At 38.0% G+C, this 22,864-nt stretch overlaps 1 protein-coding gene across 3 annotated transcripts in view; it reads left to right on the top strand.

Moving 5' to 3' along the window:
* Positions 1 to 22,864, top strand: part of HS3ST5 (heparan sulfate-glucosamine 3-sulfotransferase 5) — a 148,435-nt gene that overhangs the window by 39,947 nt on the left and 85,624 nt on the right. Inside the window, exon 2 of one of the 3 annotated variants that reach the window (XM_087865406.1) lies at positions 10,191 to 10,227. The gene's annotated coding sequence lies outside the window, so the exon portion shown is untranslated. Of the gene's footprint in view, positions 1 to 10,190; positions 10,304 to 22,864 lie in introns of all 3 variants that reach the window. The other 2 variants (XM_045798508.2, XM_045798507.2) reach the window with 2 other exon arrangements.

Below are 22,864 nucleotides of genomic sequence, written 5' to 3'. Positions count from 1 at the left end.
CCTTTCTTAAAATTTTGGAAGTCTGTGGAAGACAGTTTGGGGCACCTCCTAGTCTTGGGGTGTATGTTGATCTCCCTTTTATACTCATCTTCCCCTCTTGATTTAGGAGGCAAGCTAAAATGTGGGGACCTTGGCTGCATAAATAACTGCAGAGTGGATTTTGTTTTGTTTGGTGGCCATTTACCATGGTATTTGTTGTGTTTTTCATTCTTTGTCATCCGTATGCAGGGCTGATTGGAAAATGGATTTGGTTATGATTAATAAACCATTTCTCATATCTATAATCCCGTTCTCCAAGACACTTCTCCACAGTACAACAGGTGGTTCTTTTGTTGCTTTGGAAATGTGCCTTATTTTCCTGTATTATTCTGAGGCAACCTGAGTTCATGTATATGCAGTCCAAAATCAAAACAGCTAAGGGGAGCACGGAGATAAGCTGCCCATCATTTTATGCCTAAATAAAAGAAAGAGAAAAGTAAGAGTAAGTGTTTTTGCAGAACTTCAATGAATACACAATTGTGGTCAATAAAAAACCAGTAGAAACAGTGCTGAAAACAAATTGGACTTGGTCCAAAATTCTTTTCATGTTTAAAAAAGTTTGGTATTTCTTTTCTTCTTCCCATGTAAATGCATACGTGTGCCAGTTTTGCCCACAACAGAAAAATAATGTTATTTCAGTAAAATCACGTTTGTTTGGTGTATCACATGGGTCATGGAAAGGTATGATTTTAGAGTTTATTGCTTTTAATGTACACTTATAAATTAATAGCGCCAAATAAAGATAGCCTTTCAAATAGCAAATAAACTCTTACTAAGAGAAATTCCTCTTTTATAACTAGAACACCTCTCATAGGATGAAGTCCTGTGTTAGTAAGATAAATTCTAGAAATGGATTTCACAGTAAAGACCTCAGTATTTGTTTTTATTCTTGTGAAACCAATAAAGTGCTGACAAAGAGTACTATAATGTGTCACCATCGTTAGAAATAAGGCACATTGAAGAGTGTTCTTTATTGGCTTTTGAGGGTTGGATATTGCTGTCCTTAGCCACACTACCATTTTACAGAACAGCAGCAGGATGGCTAGATTCATTTGAGCCCCACCTGATATTTTACACACTGTTTAAACATGTCAAACCTTTAGGAATATTAGAGTGGTTACAATACACCATCGTTATGTTCCCGTAGGTCTAAGTCTGAAACACGCTGAATCTAAAAGAGTAAAAGGATGTTTTTCCATTGCCCTTCATACCATAGTATTTCCTATAAAAAGGCAACCGCATGTCAAGAGACCTAGCTACTTCAAGTGTTATTTTTTTAGATAAGAAATGTAAACAGTGTTTTGATACACACTTGTTTCTTTAAATCTGCATGTTAAGATGTGTAATACCTTCCATTCAAACTACAGTAAATTTGCATTACAGGTTCTGAATACAGAGGGTGGGGTGGGATAGGAAAATACAACTCTCAAGCCCCGGTGAAGGGCTTGCTTGGTTCAGAGGGAAATGCAGATGCGCACAGATGAGGGGAATGAAAATGGGAGAGGAGTTGTCATCACATTGCCGACCAGAAGGCTTAGAGCAGGATTCGCAATTCTGGCTACGCAACAGAATCACCTTGGGGCGTACCAGTTCTTGACAGTAACTAGCATGCAAGTTAAGACCACAGAAGAGAGCTGGTATGTAGAAATAAAAAATAGATTTATAACCCAGCCTTTCTCTGTGCTTTAAAAAAAAAAAAAAAGCCTGTACGCATTCAACAATTATACCTTTCTTTGTTTTGGTGGGAGGCGGGGGTAAGGTGTAGACGTTTTATCATTTACCCTGGGTGGGCATTCAGGAAGTGCTTTGTTGCCAGTCCGACTCCATTTCCAGCCGCAACCCTGTGGAGTTTAGTTGAATGATGTCTATACCTGAGAGGAGGCATGCATGTATATATAATGCTCTGTGTGAATGAAAAGCAAAATTAGTTCTTTCAGAAATGTTCTCTTGGTTCTGATTATAGATAAAAATAAAAGCTCTAAGGGGCGCCTGGGTGGCACAGCGGTTAAGCGTCTGCCTTCAGCTCAGGGCGTGATCCCGGCGTTATGGGATCGAGCCCCACATCAGGCTCCTCTGCTATGAGCCTGCTTCTTCCTCTCCCTCTCCCCCTGCTTGTGTTCCCTCTCTCGCTGGCTGTCTCTATCTCTGTCGAATAAATTAAAAAAAAAAAAATCTTAAAAAAAAATAAATAAATAAAAAATAAAATCTCTAAGTTTCCACAACTGCTACAAGTGGCTTTTTCTTGCAATGTACCCATTTATATTTTCAGCAGCATCGGTTCGTCTCTCTTGAAAAAGCCCTTCATTCAAGGACCACCTTGCAACCCTAGATCATTTATGGATAATTTGGTAGATGATAGACATTTGAAATTATTGTGACAGGTGTTTTCACATTGTTTTTGCTGATCTGATAAAAGGCATATTGCCAGAAAAGAGTGTGGAGAACTTAAATTCCTCAGAATCAATTTGAAGCACCCTTTTGAAATGAGAATTGCTATAAAGCAGCATTTTGGAAAGAGATGAAGGTTGGGGGGAAGTCCTTGAGATGAAAATACAGTTCAGTAAAACAAATGTAACTCTTTGTTGGGGACTATATGCACTGTGCTTTAATTTATTCATCATTGTTCTTGTCCTTGAAATTGTTTGCTGCCACCATCCACATGATGGTCCCAGGAAGCCCCAAAGGGAGCCGATGAGAGCTCCATGCTTGTTCCTGGTGAACTATTATAATATATTGCAAAATAAGAAATAAGAATTTACTAAAGAGACAAAGAAATACTGAAGGCTGAAGGCTAAAAAATACAGAAAAAGACTCTCTTTTATACATAATGGCCCGTCGGTGCCAACATTAATCTATAAAACCAGCGGCACCTGTGTTAAGTAATATATATGGGAAGAAAAATGGTTTTATATAACTTTTGCTATGGAAGATAACATTCCATAAGCTCGTCGTATTTTTAATCCTGACTTAAGAGAAGTACTGCTGTGGCAATTTTCAAAAGAAGAGTTCCACTTATCTCTTTGCAAGAGCTCCCTCTCTTCATTCTGTGGACTTCCCCTCATACCCGCCCACCCACACCCAGCTCCATGCATCCCCCCCCTTAGCCAAAGGCCTTTGTGAAATATGGAGGCACTTATGTCGTGCTGTTATTTGGTTGTGGTATTCTTAATAAATGCCTCCTGTATTTCAGAGGTGGTTTGAGGAGGTCAGCTAATGCAATTTCACTTTGATTACTTATTTGAATTTTGGATGCAAAGAACCCTGAACCAATTCCCTGAATTTGTCATAATCATAATTTAGTTATCCACAGCTGCTTCATTAGATTTAAGGTCCTTTCAAGAGAATATTGATTATTACAGCTCTTGATTATCTAATAACAATATTCATAAGATGCCCTCTTCCTCTAGCTCCATTCCCCTGACTCACTAATAGGTCCTGATTTTAACTATTCTCCTTTTCCAGTCACGGCATACCGCCCCCCCCCCCAAGCAAGTTACCACATCATAATGACACAGCGATATGAAGCAAGGCCTTCTGTTCTTTCAGATGTTGTACATTATTCTCCATAAATCCTTTTTGTCCCCTTTCAGTTTACCCTTATGGTTGCCATTAGAAGTCTGTATCTTAAACTCAAATCCAAGCATGGCATTCCAGAGTGTAACAGTTTTCCCTGGCTCCTGTTACCCACCTTGTACTTTCTGTGTAGAGAGAAGTGGTATAAGAAAGCCCTTGGACCAAAATGTGAAACTTGTTTTTCTAGCTAGATGACATAATCAAATGGGAACATTAACATTAACACATGCCAACTCAAATAAATTAATATATTTTTAAAGTAGTTATATATAACAATGTGTTATCACCAAAAGGGAAAAATATATATTGGTTATATATGAACTTTTCACTCAAATGATTCATTAAACTGTTTAACGAAGTGTTTGAGAGCATCTAGACTGTTCCAAGTACTTGTCTAAGCAGTAGAGATTCAACAGTTAACAAGATAGACATGGTCTATCTTGTTAACTCCATGGAGCTTACAGTCTGTTGACCACCCAGGAAAACAAGGAGGCGGTAACATCACTGTATGACAGGGACTTAGATTGGAGAGAACAGGGTTCTACTGGATCTAGAGAAAAGACACCCAGAGAGAGAATTGTCAGAGAAATCTTCCAGAGGAAAGTGACCTCTAAGCTGAGATCAAAAAGAAGAGGAGAAATCAGCTGAGGCAATTGGGATATGAGGTAGGCAGAGGATCAAGAACCTGACCTATTCAGGGAATCGGAAGAAGCTCTAGGTGAACAAAGGAGCAAGGGCGGAGGGGGGAGAGAATGAGCAAGGGTGGAGGAGAGACAGAGGAGGCCAGAGAGCAGTCACGCAGGGTCACAATCAGAGGGACACAGGAGGAAGGCAGTTTGTTGCCTTGAGGTGCCCTTGGGTATCCAAGCAAAGTTATCAGTGAGCAGAGCCTGCATTGCCAAAATACAAAGGATGATTTGATTTTGAAAGTTATGATCTGGTAGGGAACCTGTAAGTATAACTAAGAGGTAGCTAAATTTTTTGAGATTCCTTGGCTAGTTTTCTAGAAAATTCTTTGACCTAGCTCCTGTTACATATTTATAATTCACTGACTACTGTTTCTGCAGCTCTTTTTTTCAACACATTTTTTAATTTTACGCTTTAAACATATTTTATTGATGACTTAAATGTTTCCTATTCTAATTACACACCTTTAATTTCTCCACTTTTTTTTAAACCAGAAATTGATATAATTAAAAATGTTGTGGTCTGCCAGGAAGAAGTAACAAAACAGAAAATGTAACAGGCTATAGCATTACACTTAGAGTCGATTCTGTGCAAGTTTAATTCCCTACGCTTGTCAAAAGTTGTTAAAACATTGCTTGCCTTTTTTGAATATACAATGTGGGCAGACATGTAGTAATATATCAAAAAATGACACTTTGTCAAAGAGGGCTTTCATGGGAGAATGTTCTGAATAAAATGTTTTCTTTTACAAAGAACCCGACCTGTTTAACATTCCAAAGCAAACACAAAAGAACACAAAATGCCTGAACTTACTGCCAGTCACAACCGTCAGTTTCATTTACCCTTTCATACTTTTTTTTTATATTCCAAAAATTGTTCCTCCAAAGAATTATCAGTTTTATTCCATGATAACCCTTATTTGAAGTAAAATAAAAGCAGCTTAGACCCTCCTCAAAATGGATGGCTTTCAGACTTACTAGCACTTTCGATAGTATGAAGATGATATGGTTGGCTATGTCTACCACTGGATTCAATGTAATTATATGTGAAGCAACAACTCCCTTATCTATTAGGAACACTTGCTGAGGCTAACCGTAGTTCACTATTTGGCAGATGAACTATAGAATTAAAATCTCAAACCAGTTTTCAAGGTTTTTTTCCGCAGTCATTTTAAAATCTTTTAACCTAGGGAAAGATGGTAGCCAGAAAAGAATGGAAAACAGATGCATTTAAAGGCCTTAGCAAAATTGACAAAGCAGATGTGTCTACCCCTCCTCATTCCTCAAATAGTACTTCCCCATTATGATTAATTTGTGATGGATCCAATGCTTTGGATCTTCTGAGGATTTCCAGAATTAAGACAATGGTGGATAGTTGGAGTGTTAAACTGAAAATCAATAGATAATTGGCTTTGATCACAACCTCTTACCGTCTTATCGAAATAGGAGGGATAGCTATATATGTTACCCCCATCCTCGGCAGAGAATGCACTAAGTCTAGCTCTTGAGTGAGCGTATCATTCATTGTTTAGGGTACCAGGGAGAAGGGCTGAAAGAAACAGAAACAGATGGCAGTTGAGGTAATCGAGATACCGTATAGCTTAAGGCACCCTGGAATGCCACATAATTGTACTAGTGTGAAAAGAAGAAACGTTCTATGTAACTTCATTTTGTGTGTAAGCTATACGCCTGTTCAGAATTAAAATTCCTCAACGGTGGGAGGGGATGCAAAAGGTTTGAGCTAATATCAGAGAATGGCAAGAACAGATTCCCCCGCTAGAAGCGTTCATTGGGGAGTAGGAGGCCCAGGCCAGGTTTTAATAAAATACGAGAAAATTCTGTGTATATTGATATGAGAGAAGACTAATATTGGGAGCAATAGATTTTAATTCCTAATAGCTGAGCCAAATGTGTTGCCTTCATCTTTTAATTAACTCACATTATTATTGCAAGGGAGTGGTATCTTGTTGTGGTTGTGGTGGTGGTTGTAAGCATCTCACAACTGAAAATGCCTCCTGTAGAGCTCTGAGTTGGTGAGCTGGGACACTGAAGTGCAGAGCATAGCGTGAGGTTTTGCATCCTGCCTCCATCACTACTAATTACGCGGCCCTTGGCAGGTGCCTTAGACTCCCTAGGCCTCGCTTTGTTCACCTATAAAATGGGCCTGATGATACCAGCTCATGAAGCATCTAGATCAGTGCCCACACATACGTAGTAACTAGTAAATGGTAGCAATATAATTAATAGACAAATTTGCACAGCTTAGCACAGCACACCGAGGAGTAGAATATTCATGGATGTAGTTCCTCATTGCACCAGGAAACCCATTTCAAGGGTTATTGCGGGTGGTTAGAATGTCCTCATATTCTGTAAGCCAGGAAAAACTGTTCCTGCATTACCACCTGCTCTCTCTGGGTTCCTAGGTATATAAACCATGTTGTGTATTTAAATAGAAATTAAAGTCACAACATTTCCTTGAAAACACGTTCTGGTTCCACTATCAGACTGACTGGAAGGCTTTTTTTTACACCGATCATTACACACTTACGATTCATTTGCTAAAAACAGTGGTTTCTCCTAAATGTATTAAAGCCAAAATTAGGTTATAAAATTTAGATCCCTTTAAAGTTAAAACAGTCATTTCCTTGATGATACAAACTGTTACTACCTAAGAAGTTAAAGTACATATCATATGTAACACAGGAAACGTCAGTGACATATCAATATTTAGTTGTACTACATACTGGCTATTCTAGATACCCTGCAGTCATACCTACCACCAATGGCTCATTGTGAGTTACAACAGAAACCAACACAAGATGCAGAGGAATCCTGATTTATCTTAATATTAAAATTTTACAGCACTTTTTGAGCTATTTTATAAATTAATTAATTTCAAAGTGGATGAAGCAGTAACGTTGAGGTTTAGCTAATTATGTGTAAATTAAATATAAGCATTTAAAAGAACCATTTTAATTAAAAACAAGACTCAGGCAACTAATCATTAAAAGTGGAATTGGTAACTTGAGATTTATCATTCTGAAACTACTAGCACCACATTTCTAATGAATTCTTCCCTCTACTTAAATGAAGACAAAATGTATCTCCCCAAAGTGGCAGCTAGTAAAAGATAACCCTTTCTTGGGTCATTGTTGTCCATTTGAAATTGACTCAGAACAAAAAAAAATCTGCTTTGCTACAGTCTCTTAGTTACAAAACTGTAGTTACTCTTTGCTAAACCATATCCAACATGACATGTATTTAACTTCTATAAACATCTAAGAAAAACCCTAATAATTGTAATAGGTTTTATTACTGCAAAAAAATGGGTGTATTTTGTAAGAAAAAAATTATACTTTTTATAGAGGAGGCTCTGAGGAAGAAAAATCTGAATAATTTGTGATTTAATTTTTTAAATTAAAATAACTTATTACAACTTCAAGAATAATGAGGAATATGCTTTGGATAGCTTCATTTTATATATAGTAGCTATATACTCCAAACTTTATATTTGTAAGAATATAAAAATATATTGCTATGTTCAACTTTCTATATGGTAATTTGCATATGTTTAAAAAATAACCATTGGCTAGTTTTTATACTGCAATGTAACTATCACTTAGCATAAACCATGATGCATGGCTAAGTGCTTAATAAACATTTGTATGTAGGTTGAGTAAATAGATCGATAAATTTTATAAAATATCTTTTGAAAGATTCTCTTTTAAAACTATTTATTGTTATATGATAACCTTTTACTTTAATCTATCCCAAATAGTGAATAAAGCTGAAGTGCATCTCCTTCGCACTTTGAAGGCAGTATGTGTTCCTGCTATCCTGCCATCTACTGCTTTTCCGTATTCTGGAATTAGTATAGACATTAAAAATCCAAAGCGAACAGTGCCTCTGCTGGCTGAGATAGAGTGATTTAAAGGCATGTTAGCTTGTTTTATTCCTTGCGCTAAATACCTGCTATTACTGATTGTCACATTTTTCTTCTGTTGTAAAAACTGAACTAATTGAAGGTACTACCCTTAGGGGATGAGTTCTGCAATGTAACGAATGTTGAGTGCCCTCTTGAGTTTAGCATTTTAATTATTCATAATTATAATGATTTCTGTTTATTTGGGAACTTTAGAAATAATTCTAGCTTCTCAAACAAATTGAGAAGCAAAGTGGCTGAGGCTTTGTTTTGCTTCGTCTCATGTGGAGGTCAGCAGCCTATGAGCATGGGAGAAGTTCTCACAAGCAATGGATCCGGTTTTCTGGCTAATAAGTAGACACTACTCATGTGTGCCATGTCCTGAAATAATCAGATGTACTTTTTTCTACTAGTTCTCTGGTTACTCTGGAATTGTTTGGGCAGCATTGGGATAGTGAGGTGGAGAATGGACAAGGATTCAAGTGGAAGAACTGGAAATAATGTATGAAAATGCATTAATCAGAGAAGAGATACAAGACATTTGATAGCTGGCTATTAGCCAAGTGTATACAATTTTAAAGTCTTTTCTTTTTCTTGAAAAAGGTATGGTGGGGAGCGCCTGGGTGGCGTAGTTGGTTAAGCGTCCAACTCTTGATCTCGGCTCAGGTCATGATCTCAGAGTCCTGGGATCGAACCCCACCTTGGGCTCTGAGCTCAGTGTGGAGTTTTCTTGGGATTCCCTCTCCTTCTCTCTCTACCCCCCGCCATGTGCTCTTGCTCTCTCTGTCTCTCTCTAAGACTTTATTTATTTATTTGACAGAGAGAGCACAAGCACAGGGAGCAGCAGAGGGAGAGGGAGAAGCAGGCTCCCCACTGAGCAGGGAGCCCGATGTGGGGCTCGATCCTAGGACCCTGAGATCATGACCTGAGCCAAAGGCAGACACTTAACCGATTGAGTCACCCATGTGCTTGCTTCTCTTGCTCTTTCTCTAAAATAAGTACATAAATCTTAAAAAAAAAAAAAGAGCAAAACTTAAAAAAAATGTGTCTGTGTAAAAGATGAATATTCTGGCCATTTTGGACTAGAATAATCTTTATGTCTACTATTTGCAAATATATATTAGTAATGATGTGTTGGGACTGGGCTCCTACAATCTATTTAGATGTCATATACAAGCTTAATAATAGCCTGAAAATAACAATGACATATTAATTAAAAAAAAAAGTTTGCATTGCAAACCTGTTTCATTGCAATCTGTTTCATTTTCTCATCTTTCTTTCTTTTTCAATCTCTCTAATACAGCACTTTAGTTTTAGAGGCAAACGTACTCTGCAGCTGGAGAATTACTCAGGTCTCCTAGTGTTCTATATTCAACTTAGGAAGAAGCAGCAAGTGCTTAATACATTCAAGTAGTAGCAAAGGTAAAAATGATTTGTACAGATAATCATCATATGGCTATAAAAGGCAGTCTGGAGATACACAATGTGGGCATCTTTAAGGAGAGTACATTTAACCTTTTAGGAACCCACCTAAAAACTTCAACAGCCAGATCAGAAACAAGGTTCTGCTGCAGGAACATTATCTGAAAGTGCATGTGGGTACCCCCCAATTTACAAGTCCATCTCTAATCAAAGGGAATTAACAATTATGTATTCCAGGGTTAGGCTCAAATGTGAGCTCTGCTGTTCGTCAGCAAATTGTTTAATAAAGGCACTGAAAGTACCATTTAAAAAAGAAAAAGAAAGAAAGAGAAAGAAAGAAAGAAAGAAAGAAAGAAAGAAAGAAAGAAAGAAAGAAAGAAAAAGAAAGAAAGAAAAAAGAAAAGGAAGAAATATTCTGATCATCCAGAATATACTTCTTCCCATAACAGATTTTTAACCACAGCTACTAAGGAGCAGCGAAAAAATAATGATTAAAACAAAATAAAAGTCTAACTGGGAAATCACTTTGTCTCCGTCTCCACCCCCAGGTGCTGACAAGCAGGGAACAAGTGGAAAGGACAGGAGGTAGGTGAGAAGAGGCCATGGAATATCCACCAACCAGATAATCATTGCTGGATCATTGAGAGGTGTGTGAATGTAGGTATGTGTACTGAGGCCTAACATGCTATTGGTTATCGAACTTTTGGGACTCCCACCCCATGCATTATACATCTGCCATCTTATCAGCCTTTGGAAAGCACTCCTTGGCATGGCATGGCACCTGGGCGCACAGACACACCGCCTCTCAGACATCCCCAGTGGCTCTCCCACAGGAGGTCCTCCCTCCTCTCTGGGCTTCTCAAATGTTCTAAAAAATGACTTCAAGGTACCTCCTGTTCCCCAGTCTGAATGTTCCCATATAGAAACCTTCCCCACTGATACCAAGCCTTATTTCCCAAACACAGAGAGCCTTTGTCCTTGCTATCCCGACGCATCTGAAATAACTTTCCCAAATCCTCCTTCCTGGTTTTAATTCTGCTTTTTCTCAAAGACTTAAGTCAAGTTCCACCTACATTACAAAATCGTGCCGATTTTCCAACCCAATGATGTCCTTGCTTCCAAACCACCATAGAACTTGTGGTCATACCCAGCTCTGACATTTGACAGCTTGTGTTATGTATGACTTTGTCTCTCCTTATGCATGTGCCCTGTGTCCTCAGTGTAACTCTATTTCTGGAAAGGTGGGATCTGTTGCATTTTTTGTACCAGAATCCAGTGCGAGGAGAAGTGGGCATGTAACAAGCTGCTCTGACGGAGCAGGGCAACAAAGCAAGATGGTTAAGAACGCAAATCTGCAGCTAGACTTCCAGAGTCTTGAGTTTGAGTTCCTGCTCAGCCGGCGGGTAATTGACCGAGGCAAGGTTCTTAAAAAAAGCTTTCTGTGCCTCAATTTCCTTATGTCTAAAGTGGGAATAGCTAATACGTCCATTCCCTCGAGTTATGGTAAAGTTTAAATCAATTAAATAAAAAGTGCTTAGGATAGTGTAAATACTTATTGAACGCTCAAAAACTGTTACCTATTAATTACAATGTATGCATGTAATAGTCCATCTCAATTAAGTTTTTCAGTAATGCTGTAAGATAGATCGCATTATTCCCATTCTAAAAAGAGGAAATCTGTGGCCCTGAGAGGTCAGGTCATTGCCTAAAATCACAAGAGGCAGAATGAGAGCCAACTTGTCTGACCTTAAACCCTGGGTTGTTGCACACTGCACATTGCCTCACACCCGAGTTACTGTTGCTAATAATGAAATGTATAGTTTAAACCAAATTATGCTGAAATTTCACTAGATTTGACCTTGAAAAATCTTTTCAACGTGCAGTATTTTAGTTGAATATAAATACTTTTCTTATGGGCCAAACCAAATGCAATGGAATCATAATTACCTTTTTTGTTTGTTTGTTTATTTGGTTTGACGCAGAGGCTAAAATTCAACTCAAGAAATATTTGTTTCCCAGGTACTGAAGGAGAAGGATAGAGAGAATACCAAATGGGTAGTTTTGCCCTAGGGTATTTTATCATCTAGGTGACTTAAGTCATGGAAACAAAGCAGAAACACCTCGCATACCTTTCTTTCCTGGGTCCCTTTGAGATTGGCTCTTCCGTTCTCCCTTCCTCACCCCATGTCACAATATGGTCTAGACACAGTACCACTGCCTACAAACATAACACTTTGGGGTTTGGCCGAATGTGTCATTCAAGAGTAAGCTCTAACATGTACAAGGTTTTAAAGCATTTTATTCTATTTGAAATTATTTGGGAGAATTTGCAAAAAGCCCTGTTAAACTTGGCAGACTAGCCCCTCTTGGAGTAGCTTTATTTTCTAGGAAATCAAGTCTGGTTCTTGTTACGGCCAAAGTTCCTTGGCTGCTGCTGCTTCTTTGCATCTGTAGTGCTTAGCACTGTGCTGGGGTATCGTAGATGACTGATAAATCCGTAGTTCCATGAACCGTTGTCACCCCGGTGTTACATTAATATACTCAGGTCTCCTGGCCCACCACTGGATTACAGAGTAACTTCGGAGACCCTCTGTAGAGCTAGAGGAACTACCTGTAGGAGAAGACTACCTTTAGGAGAAGAAGAGGGGATTGGAAAGACGAACATTTCTGAGCGCTTACCTTATTCTAAGTTTTTTACTTTACTTATACCATTGCATTTAATCATCAAAGTAACCCTATGAAGTAGGTATTATTATCCCCCATTTACCAACAAGGAAGCTAAAATTCAGGATTTAACCAATATATTTAAAAGTCACACAACTGATGAGAAGGAATTCCCAACACAGGTCTAATCCAAAGACCAACAAATGGTGACGTAGTAATGGGGGTGAAGTGAGCCCAAAATCAGAGTCAGGAGGGAGGTACTCTGTTTTGACACTAGCTTCAAGTGACTCAGGCACATCAGAGAACCTCTTCATGCCTGTTTCCTCATCCCATGTCACCTTATCGTGAAGATCAAAATATTTTATTTGTAAAATAGCTTTGAAATTATCATTGATGCTATAAACATAAGTTCCAGTTAATGGGTCTGGTAAAAAATAGACACTGAAAGAAACAGTTTAGAAGCACCCCCAAGTGGTTCGATATGCCTAGCAGGTAATAGGAGGAAGGTAGAGGCAATGGAAGAAAGCCAAGGCCAAAAACAAGCAAATGCCATGCCTGTGTAGGGAATTTGGAAGCAGATCTAGAAAAGAGTGCTCTAGGAGTGATGCCAGTCCAGTGCTGTTCAGTTGTCCGTTACTAAGTGGCACTTACCATATACTATGTCACATCATGTTTTAAAATGTAAGTATAATGGCCCTAATCACTAAACCAAGGACTGAATAGAGGCTAAAACAGTGGAAATGAGGACTGTTGCATAAGGAGCTGTATACCTTGTGTAAAGAAGGGTTGTGTGGCAGGCTACTCATCTAAAGGATGAGAGGAATGCTGTCCTTAAACACTTGGTTCTCAAAGTACGCAAGGACCTGAAACACCCCAGGGGCCTCAGTGGGAACGAGCCTGCTGCTTCTTGAAGCGATCTGTCCAAAAGTTTTTCAGAGCAGTTAGTGGCTCTTCAAGTTGTGGCTTATGTCTGGTTTTGACCTCGTAAACCTTAAGGGAAGTAGTGTATTTGATGAGTTTTAAGCGTGTGCTTCAGTTAAGTTGCTATGCTAGTAGACACAACTTAGTCTTGTGAACTGTAAGGTGCTTTCCATTCTTTAGCATTTAAATGCATTCCTACTGAGTTTAGATAATAAGTCATTAATCTCAGCATCTAATCAAATCCATGTATTTAGACATAAGAAAGTTACCCATATTTTTTTTCTTTTCATTTGTTTACCTGGTAAGTTCCAGAAACCACCCACCAGATTTTTTAAAAATTGTATTTTAACCTCAGTGACAGCAGGCAACCTAACTGATACTTTAAACAATATTCAAGAAGTCAAAGAGAAATTAAGAAACCACTTCTCTAAGCATCTTTTGTTAAAGCCTGCCTGCAGGAGACCTCCACTGCTGAGATGGAGAATCTGTGGCCAGTCGTTCAGTTTCATCTAACCAATTTCAACTGCCAAGTATTTCTAAAAAACATAGGCCAATGACAATAACACATTTAACTTTTTTTTTAAGTAGCTGCCTTAATATTTGAAGTTTATCATTATTATTCATTATTAAACATCTTGATGGTAGAATGGGTTGCCGGAGTAATGATTGGAGTAATCACAGCAAAAAGTGGCTAATTTGGGGAACATTTTTAGAGCATAGTCTTAAGTTATAAAAGCATTTTATAAACTATAAATCATTATACAAATATTACTTATAAGAATAATATTTATAATACCAAATTATGTTTTTCTGCAAAGTAGTGAAATATAATGGAGGAAATTTTCCTACTTTTACTTAAAATATATTCATGAATCTGGGTTCTTTAGCAGTCCATCGCCTTAACCACTAGGCCACTCCGTCTGCACAATGTGGGTGCTTTAATACAGAGCAGGATAGTACCTGAGAGAAGACTCGTAAGAATGATGATATCTACTGTAATAGAGTGCTTGTTCTGTGCTAGATACTTTCAAATAGATCACTTTGAGTCTTCGGAATGTCCCCGCAAGATTCTGTTTTCTTCACTTCACTTCTTTGTTTTCTTCACTTCATTGCCACTTAGACAATTGGGGCTCAGATCCATTAATAAATAGATTAGTAAACTAGTAAATGGTAGTGCCCCAATTTAAACTCAGATGTTTTAGACTCCTATACTCCTGCTCTTTATTAGGGAAGCCATTTTCCTCCTTAAACAATCAGAAATAAGGAGTCAAAAGAAAAGCTCTCAAAAAACAAAAACAATAATGGTAGCTACCATTTATTAATGTGCCAGGTATGGGGGTACAGTGCCACAGAGTGTCCTTGAATTCATTAACCTCATTAACAGCTCAAAAGGGGTTCATTCATCTCAGGTTTTGCAAGTGAATCAGATATTAAGATTTTCATTTGCCTTGTGAGAATTTTAGAGTTCAAAGGCATTGAGTGATCCAAGATGGCACACCAGGTAAGCAGCAGAACAGAGTTGCCAACCCAGGTCTTGATGAGTTCCAAAATCCATATTCTTTCTGCAGAATATTATAAGCTAAACTATATTTCTGATTTATAAAATAAAGACTGCACTGCTGCATGCTGACTGTTTTTTCTCTGAATTTATTCTTAGAATCATTTCAGTTTTGTTTAGGAGTTACTGAGCTTTCTGTTGGTAAGGAACTTTCAGAAAATGAGTATTAATTCAATGAATATGTACCAGTCTGTGTTTATCCTAATGATGCCCAAGTTTACATTAAAGTCATATTTTAGCATTATAAATCTCATGTGCTCGGCTTATCTTTAATAACCTAGAATTTCACTAAGAACTTGAAGATGAAAACAGGTTTATTAGGTTCGGGAAAACTGCCCCGCACACAGAAATTGCTGCTCTGGAGGACTGCAAGGTACAAGCACAACTGAGTAGCTTTCATGCTAATCCTGCAAGAAGCCTAGAGAGGCGTTTTGCCATCAGTCATTAAACAAGTGTCTACTGATTGCTAACTATTTTCATAACTTCGTGCTAGGGAGATTGGCAGATAATAAGAACACAAACCCCCTACCCTTAAAGAGTTTTACAAATTAATTAGGGAGAAAAGACATGGAAACCGTTAAGCAATGAAAACTGAAGTTGAGCCATATTGCAACAGTGAAATCAATCATTTTAATACACAAAACAACGAGTGCTCCAGTTTCATGGCTGGAGGTGCTGACTATGGGTTGAAGTAGTGAAAAAGGCTTCACAGAAGGAAGGCAACTAGCTGGGCAGAGAGGATGGATGGAACCCGCCAGGCAGGCGCCGTGGTGGAAGTGGCCAAGCAGCAGATGCGTTTATTATCCTGCAGGTTTGGAAAAGACGAGATCAGAAAAGGAGGTGAAGCCAGATAGCCAAGGCTTTGATTCTAGCTAAACACTTTGGCCTTTGGCCTCCAGGTGATGGGGACTCAGTGAAAATTTTTGAGCAGAAGAATGACATAATTAAAACAGTGCTTTAAAAAAGATTAACTTGGCAGGAGTAGGCAGGATGAATTGGTAGAAAGAGAACAGGACCAGAGGAACTACTGCAATAATTCAGTTCTAAGGTGATGAGGTTCTAGACAGAAGTGACAGTGGCATGGAGGGAAAGAATAAATGCAAGAGATAGTGCAAAGAAAGACAGGAGAGAAGGTGATGACCCGATGTGGGAGAGAAACACACAAAATATACTAACTTTACATTCTGTTTGGGAACGTTTATAGTTTACAAAGTATATGGAATTCATTGATATTATACATAGTATCATGGTCTGAGATGCCATTGGATGCCAGGCTTTTATTCACTATAGCATTTCTTTTAGCAAAATCTGCAGTGAAGTCCTGATTTCCAAGAGATAATAAATACAATTATAAAAATGCCTGGGAGAATAATTGTAGCTTTATGTTGTACTATTACTACTATGACTACTAACACTAATGACAGCAGTTATAGGATGGAAGCATAATTAGATGAGTAATGAAAACTCAACTAAACAGTGATGTTTAATTTACCCCCAAAATTCTAATTTCTTAGTTCAGCTGTTGTTGTTTTTTGTTTTGTTTTGTTTTGTTTTTACCAAATCGACTTTCAAAAATCATTTATTGTCCAGAGTACATTATTTTGACAAATATATTAATATGATTCTCTAATAGTTTAGAGTTTATTTGGTGCTTTCCTGCTAGGATTAACTCCATTGTCTTGAAATGTCCATGTATAATAATTGTTTTACTTTACAAATGGAAAAACTGAGCCATAAAGAAAGTGAATTAATGATTTATCCAAAGTGGTGTGAGAGCTCAAGAATCTCTTTCCTTTAGGTCCAGTGGACTAGAGAGATAAAATAAAACTAGAAAGACGTCAATAATCTTTTTAGTTATCTACGTTTAGTGAATTGCCCACTGCCAGGCAAATGTAGACCTTCTTACCTAGAACACACACACACGCATGTGCACAAACACACACACGGTCCATTGCATCACAATGATATATATTAGTTACTTCGAAAAGTAAGTGTCATTTTAATATTACTTAGATGCTGTTTTTAATGCCTCAAGTAGAACATATTGTAGTTTCTAATATTAATTCATTCCCCACTTAGAATTGTTAAAAATATTTATGATCTGGTATAGAACAAAGCATTTTGTTATCCATTTTCTTCAGCTTTGATATAAAAGCATTCTTCAGCTGTTTTCTAGGGACGGATGTTGTCAAAGTTTGATGGTAATTTATGTTGTCAGTCCATTAAGTTGATTTTATGGCAGCCAACACAACTATTGTCCATTTATGAGAAACCCGAGGACCGCTCTGGGTCTCCACGAAGGCTGTTTGATACCTGCCCTCTCATATGGCTGACCTTGAGGGGAGTTGACTTTGGTAATTTATGGCAAACACCATCTAGGAAGACCTATTTGCAAGATTCACTGTCATTTAGTGCTAAATGATCATTGCTGAGTCCAGAGACAATCTGAGCTCCTGACAGAGCAATCCCATAAAAAATATTGCCTACCCACCCAGGTGTCCTTTCCAATTATCTGGAGTAGAAATTAATACTTTTAAAAGCTGCTAGTTTTTGAAAGGTTATTACAATTTATTCCAGCGGTTTCTTTTGCACATTATGATGAATTAGTTTATTAAGCCATTATTTTCCATGTCAGCTTTTTAGAAGATTGAACCATAATGTTGAAACATTAGTGTGAATGGCAAACATACTATTTTACAGCTGAGTAATATATTTCTTTGAGAAAAATGTGCTCAGTTTTTAATAACAGGTAATTTTATGTTTATGCTCCCTAATGCTGTTGTCAGGTGTTATTTATTTCTGTTCGGTAAGAACTGGAGAACTTTCTTTTAAAATGTTAATGGGGGTTTGGACAGATTTTAGAGTCATAGTAAGAATATACTACTTAAAAGTAGAAAATATAAATTGCAAGTGTTTTTTTCCTGAAAGCTAGCATTTTCTAAGGTTTTCTTGACACCAATTTAATATATGATGACTTCCAGGGAGAGTGATACTACTCTCAATTTTTTCCCTAAATGCAGTTGGCAGGAGGAGATTTTTTTGTTCATTTTTCTAAGGTCTTAATGACTTCTAAGTTTTTCTTTAATAAAACTTCTTTATCTTAAATGATTTATTACTTCATAAATCATTTAGTGATGTTCTATCATTTACAGGTGTTTTGTAGATAATATTAATTAGCACTATGATGGAGATTTATTTTTCTCAGTCATTATTCTCTATTATATGTTTACTAAAATAGTAAAGAAGTATAGGTAATTTCCTATTTACCAGGTATTTAAAAAATACTCATTTTACCTGTCTGTGACGAAGATTGATGAGAAATAGTCTGAAGAGTACCCAGTGTACTGTATTTTTATTTATATAGCAAGTATGTTTTTAATGCCTATTATATGCCACACATTACACAACTGTGCGTAGTTTGGGACATAGCCACGGCAACAGTTTAGAAATTCAGTCTTTTTTATTTGTTATAATTATTTTTATCCCTATAGTTTAAAAAAAATAGAACTCCACAAAAATTGTGAATCTTGCGTACACTGAGCGTATAAGCAAATTCAGTAACAACTTGGAAGTTTTACATTCGCTACCTCCAGTCCAACAAACGCTTGCCAAAGGAAATACTGTTTTTTGTATTCTCATCAAACACATTTGTTTCTTTAGCAAATGTTTTCAATATTGAAGTATTTATTTTTGTTGACATGACTGAAGCAAATGTTAGTTTTAGCAGAATTAAGATTCACGTCATTCAGAAGTGTTTCTCATTGTGCCTGAAAATTTCTTGATAATGTAGGAGATGGATAACAGGCAGCGCCAAAGTTTCTCTTTTGGGGGGAAAGGGGTGTGATTTTTGCTGAAGTATAGCACACGTACAGAAAAAGATGCACATATAGTAAGGGGACGGCTCAATGGATTGTCGCAAAGTGAACATCCCTGTGTAATCCACACCGAAGCAAGAGACAGAAATCACCAGCATTTCAGCATTTCCTCTTCCAGTTGATCGCTCCCCAGCACCCGCACCCCCGTAACCGTTCTTCTCACTATTGACATCAGACATGAGGTTAGACAGTTTTTTGAAATTTGTATAAATAATATCATAGAAGTATGACTTCTTTTGCTCAGCGTCATATTTTTGGGATCCATCCACAGGGTTATATGTAGTTGTACTTCATTTTCATGCTACATGGTATATTCCATATTTTTATTTGCCCAGTCTACTATTGATACTCACTAGATTGATTCCAGTGTGGGGTTATTGCAAAAAAAAAAAAATGCTATGTTAGCATTATCATCTGTATCATTTGGTGAAAAATAAAAGCATTTCTATTGGGTATATTTCTTGGAGTATTAGAGCTGGGTCTCAAGATAGGTATAGGTTCAGCTTTCGTAGATACTGCCAACCAGTTTTCCCGAGTCCTGGCAATCTCTTACACTTAGAAGTTATTTTCCTTTGGACCTTAAGCTTAAAAATACTTGAGGAGAATTGGAGTAAATAATTTCTAGGTTTCTGTCAGGCCTGAAATACTGTAATTCAGTTCTTGTTTACAAAGGAGAGCATTGGCATAGATTTTCACAAAAGGCAGATAATGAGAATCTGCTATTTGGTTTTCCATTATATTTCTCGATTTGCATTTGCATCTGGATTTGACTGTTAATGAACCTGAGCATTCACAGTATCTGGTGCAGAAAAGCTGGAAAGTTTTCTGGGTTACCCAATCATATCCTTCAATGTACATAGCATTTTTCTTGCCAGGCTGATGGTGGTTACTGGCCAAATGCAAAACAATACCACTCTTCAGCATTCCTGGTTATTTTCACTGGAGTAAAATAACACAGGGATTGTGTGGATACTTCTCTTGTGGTATTTTACACAAAACGTATATGCAGTACGTTTTGTTGAACACATCCATTTTGTTGGTTGGGGTTTCTTTGGTGGGGGGGCTTTGGGGGTTTCACATAATCTTGGCTCCTGCTCATAGGTCACTGTGAGAACAAAACGACAGAGCATGTGAAGTTCTTTGCACAGCGCCCGCACACAGTGCTCCGTAACTGTTGGATGTTGTTGTTTGTTTGATTTTTAATTTTAAGAGGGGTATTCTTCCAACTACTGTCTAAACATAGTAAAGAGTGTTGCTCATACTTTCAGAGAGTAGACAGACATGCTAGAAAGTCAATTAGAACTTGACAGCTAGATTTTATCCTTTCTTTTATTAATGTTTCCACAACTATTTTTGAGTAGCTGCACAAGACCCAATTGTTCCAACACAAATGGGTCAGACAGCGCCCCTGGGCACACAAAGCTGACAGGACTTTGCACGTCCTCAGGCAGTGAAATTGCGGTAGGATGTGGCATGAACGGGAGGTTCAGACAGTACCGATTGCACAGCAGAGCCCTTCACTCCTGGAAGGCTTTCTGGAGGAAGCAATACTCCACTGACAGCTGACAGGTGCAGAGGAGCTGACCAGGTGAGGGAGGAATAAGAATTATACAGCGACAAGAGCATACCAGGCAGTGGAAACAGCATTAGAAGGCTGGTAGATTCTTCAGAAGGACTGAAGCTGAGAAGGCTAAGTATGGGGGAAAGAAAAGGAAAAGTGTCAGGAAGAAAGAGGTAAGCCTAAAAAAAACAAGGAGGAACCAGTCCATTAAGGCCATATGAACTGGTCTTTGGAGTTTGGATATTATCCCGAGGGTAACGAGAAGCTATTGAATGGTTTTAAATTTGAGTGTCAGACCAGACTTTGAAGTATCAAGATCAGATTTGTATATTAGAAACACCATTGTTGGTGCACAGTGAAGAATGGATTGAATGGGAACAGGACAGGGGGCAGAGGAAGCCCAGTTAGGAGGTCAAGAGAGTGAACAGGGTAGAGGGTGACCTTGGTCTGAGGTCTCCACAATAGGAACAGGGAGAAGAGAGTGGATACAAAGTATCACACTTGGAAATCTAGGATCATCCCATATTCCTAGCTTGGCCAGTGGGGTGAATAGTCAAGCAGTCACTGAAGGAAGCAATGTAGAAGGAAGAGAAGGCGTAAGTGGAAAATGGACGTGTTCCACTGGGGCATGTTAAGGTTTAAGTGCCTGTGTTATCTAAGTGCCAAAGACCAGTAAGTATTGAATAAATAGCTTTGAGTTCAGGAGAGAAATCTTAAATGAAGGTGTAACTAACATGGGTAATTGCAGCCAGGGACACAGGGCAGGATGCTTCAGCAGTTTATAGAGAGAAGAGAAGGGCCTGGAAGCTAGGTATTGAGAAGTGTAACCACCAGATTTAGTAACAAGGGAGATCTGTGGAAACTTTGCTAAGAAGAGGCTGGCTTTGAGCCAGTTAGGGTGCAAATAATAAATGGAAGCGTAACTAAAAGTTGATGGAATTCCAGATGAATATATTACTAAATAGCACAGTACATGGCTCTATTAGTAAGACAGTTGCACTAAGACCTGTTAAATAGATATTTTAAGACTTAAATACCAGAACTATAAAATACAGCAACTACAAAACACATACCGCTTTCGATCATTTTTTTTCTTAGTGGGTGTGCCTCACTGGTTTGACATTTACCTTTAAATGATAGAAATGTTCTGTAGAAGAATATGGATTTTATGCCCTAATAGAATTGTTAGAAATTTGCCTTTTAATGAAACTCAGCTGCAAATTCCAGAGAAACAGGAATGAATGGGGTGAGGAAGAAATTCTCTCTGGATAAGTTCCTTTTGAACACTTTTTGTTAATGTTGGAAAGAATAGGATATGAAAGCATAGCATAGAGGAATTCCAAGTGGAAAAACAGTTCCCGTCCTTGTGTGTACATGTATGCAGAGTCAAACTCAGAGAGAGGATAAACTCCTGGAGGAAAAGTCAGTGATTCATTATTGTGAGTTAAGAGGGGACATGTTATAAATCACAAGCAGGAAAAGCACAGTTCTGTTTTCCCTGCTCTGTTCCACTGTTGAAAATTAATTTTCTTCAGGATTTTTTTCCTAGTGGCTGTTATTTACAGTATTGTCCATCCAGACCAGCTCATTCATTTACACAGGCAGTTCCTGTTGGGGCACCAGGGTAAAGCATAGCAAATTAGTTTAGGGGGTTGTAAGAACTCTAGGTGGGAGCATTGCTTCTAGTTCAATCTATAAATATGGGGTGTGTTTATCCTCACATTTCACACCAAGCCAAGCCCAAGCCCAGTTTAGTTCGTGAGATTCGTGTTCAAAGAGCTTTGGAAAAGATAATGTTTGGGGAATTTTCCTCTTAAAAATACATAAGGTCACTTAGGTGTGTGATATAATCAGTCCTTTCATGGACATGGCACCTCCCACAGTGGCTGTCACTTAGAGGGTAGAGCTCAGGAGTCGGCTGTCTTGTTTAGCAGTTGGCCTGAGGTGTGGTGGGCCGTAAAGCGAGCCCTTCACCCCTGTCTCCCACCTCCCCGGTGAATGTCTCTTCTCCGGTCTGAGCACATGGAATGGGTGGGCACTGGACTGAGGATCTCAGTACACTCTGATCTCATTTATTTGCCAGAGAGCCAACCCTGTGAGGGGACACTATAATGATGTCCATTTTACCAAGAGGGAAGTCAGAACCTGAGAAAGTAAGGAATTTGCCTGAGTATACAATGAATAGTAAGAGCTGGATTCAAACCTACATCCTTCCACAAATGCCTAATGGAACTAAAGAGTAGTAATTTTGTTTGGTGGTGGCGGTGGGGTTTTTTGGGGGGTTTTTTTTTTTTTTTTGGTTTTTTTTTTTTAAGTTGCTGAATAGAGTCCACTGGCTTGGTTAACAGAAGACACATTATTTTGTCTTCTAATTCCACCACAAGCTTCACTTTGCTATCCTGTCCTTTTTTTTCTTTATATGTATTTATATCCTATTTCTGTCGCTGTGGGCCACTTAACATTGAAAAGAGGATGACAAAGGAGATACTTTAAGTCACACAATAAAGCATTATTAAAGTTTAGTATAATAAAATAAAGCATAATAAATCAAGTCAAATATATTAGGGTTAAGCACGAGAGATATTATTTTACAAAATAATATAATAATAATAATATAATAATATAACTCATTCAACAAATGCT

The sequence above is a fragment of the Ursus americanus genome, chromosome 11 (assembly GCF_024610735.1).
Source record: "Ursus americanus isolate L20-20 chromosome 11, mUrsAme1.1.p, whole genome shotgun sequence".
NCBI classification, from domain to species: domain Eukaryota; kingdom Metazoa; phylum Chordata; class Mammalia; order Carnivora; family Ursidae; genus Ursus; species Ursus americanus.
The sequence above is the reverse complement of the archived record's forward strand: the minus strand, read 5'-3'. Positions and strand labels throughout refer to the sequence as shown.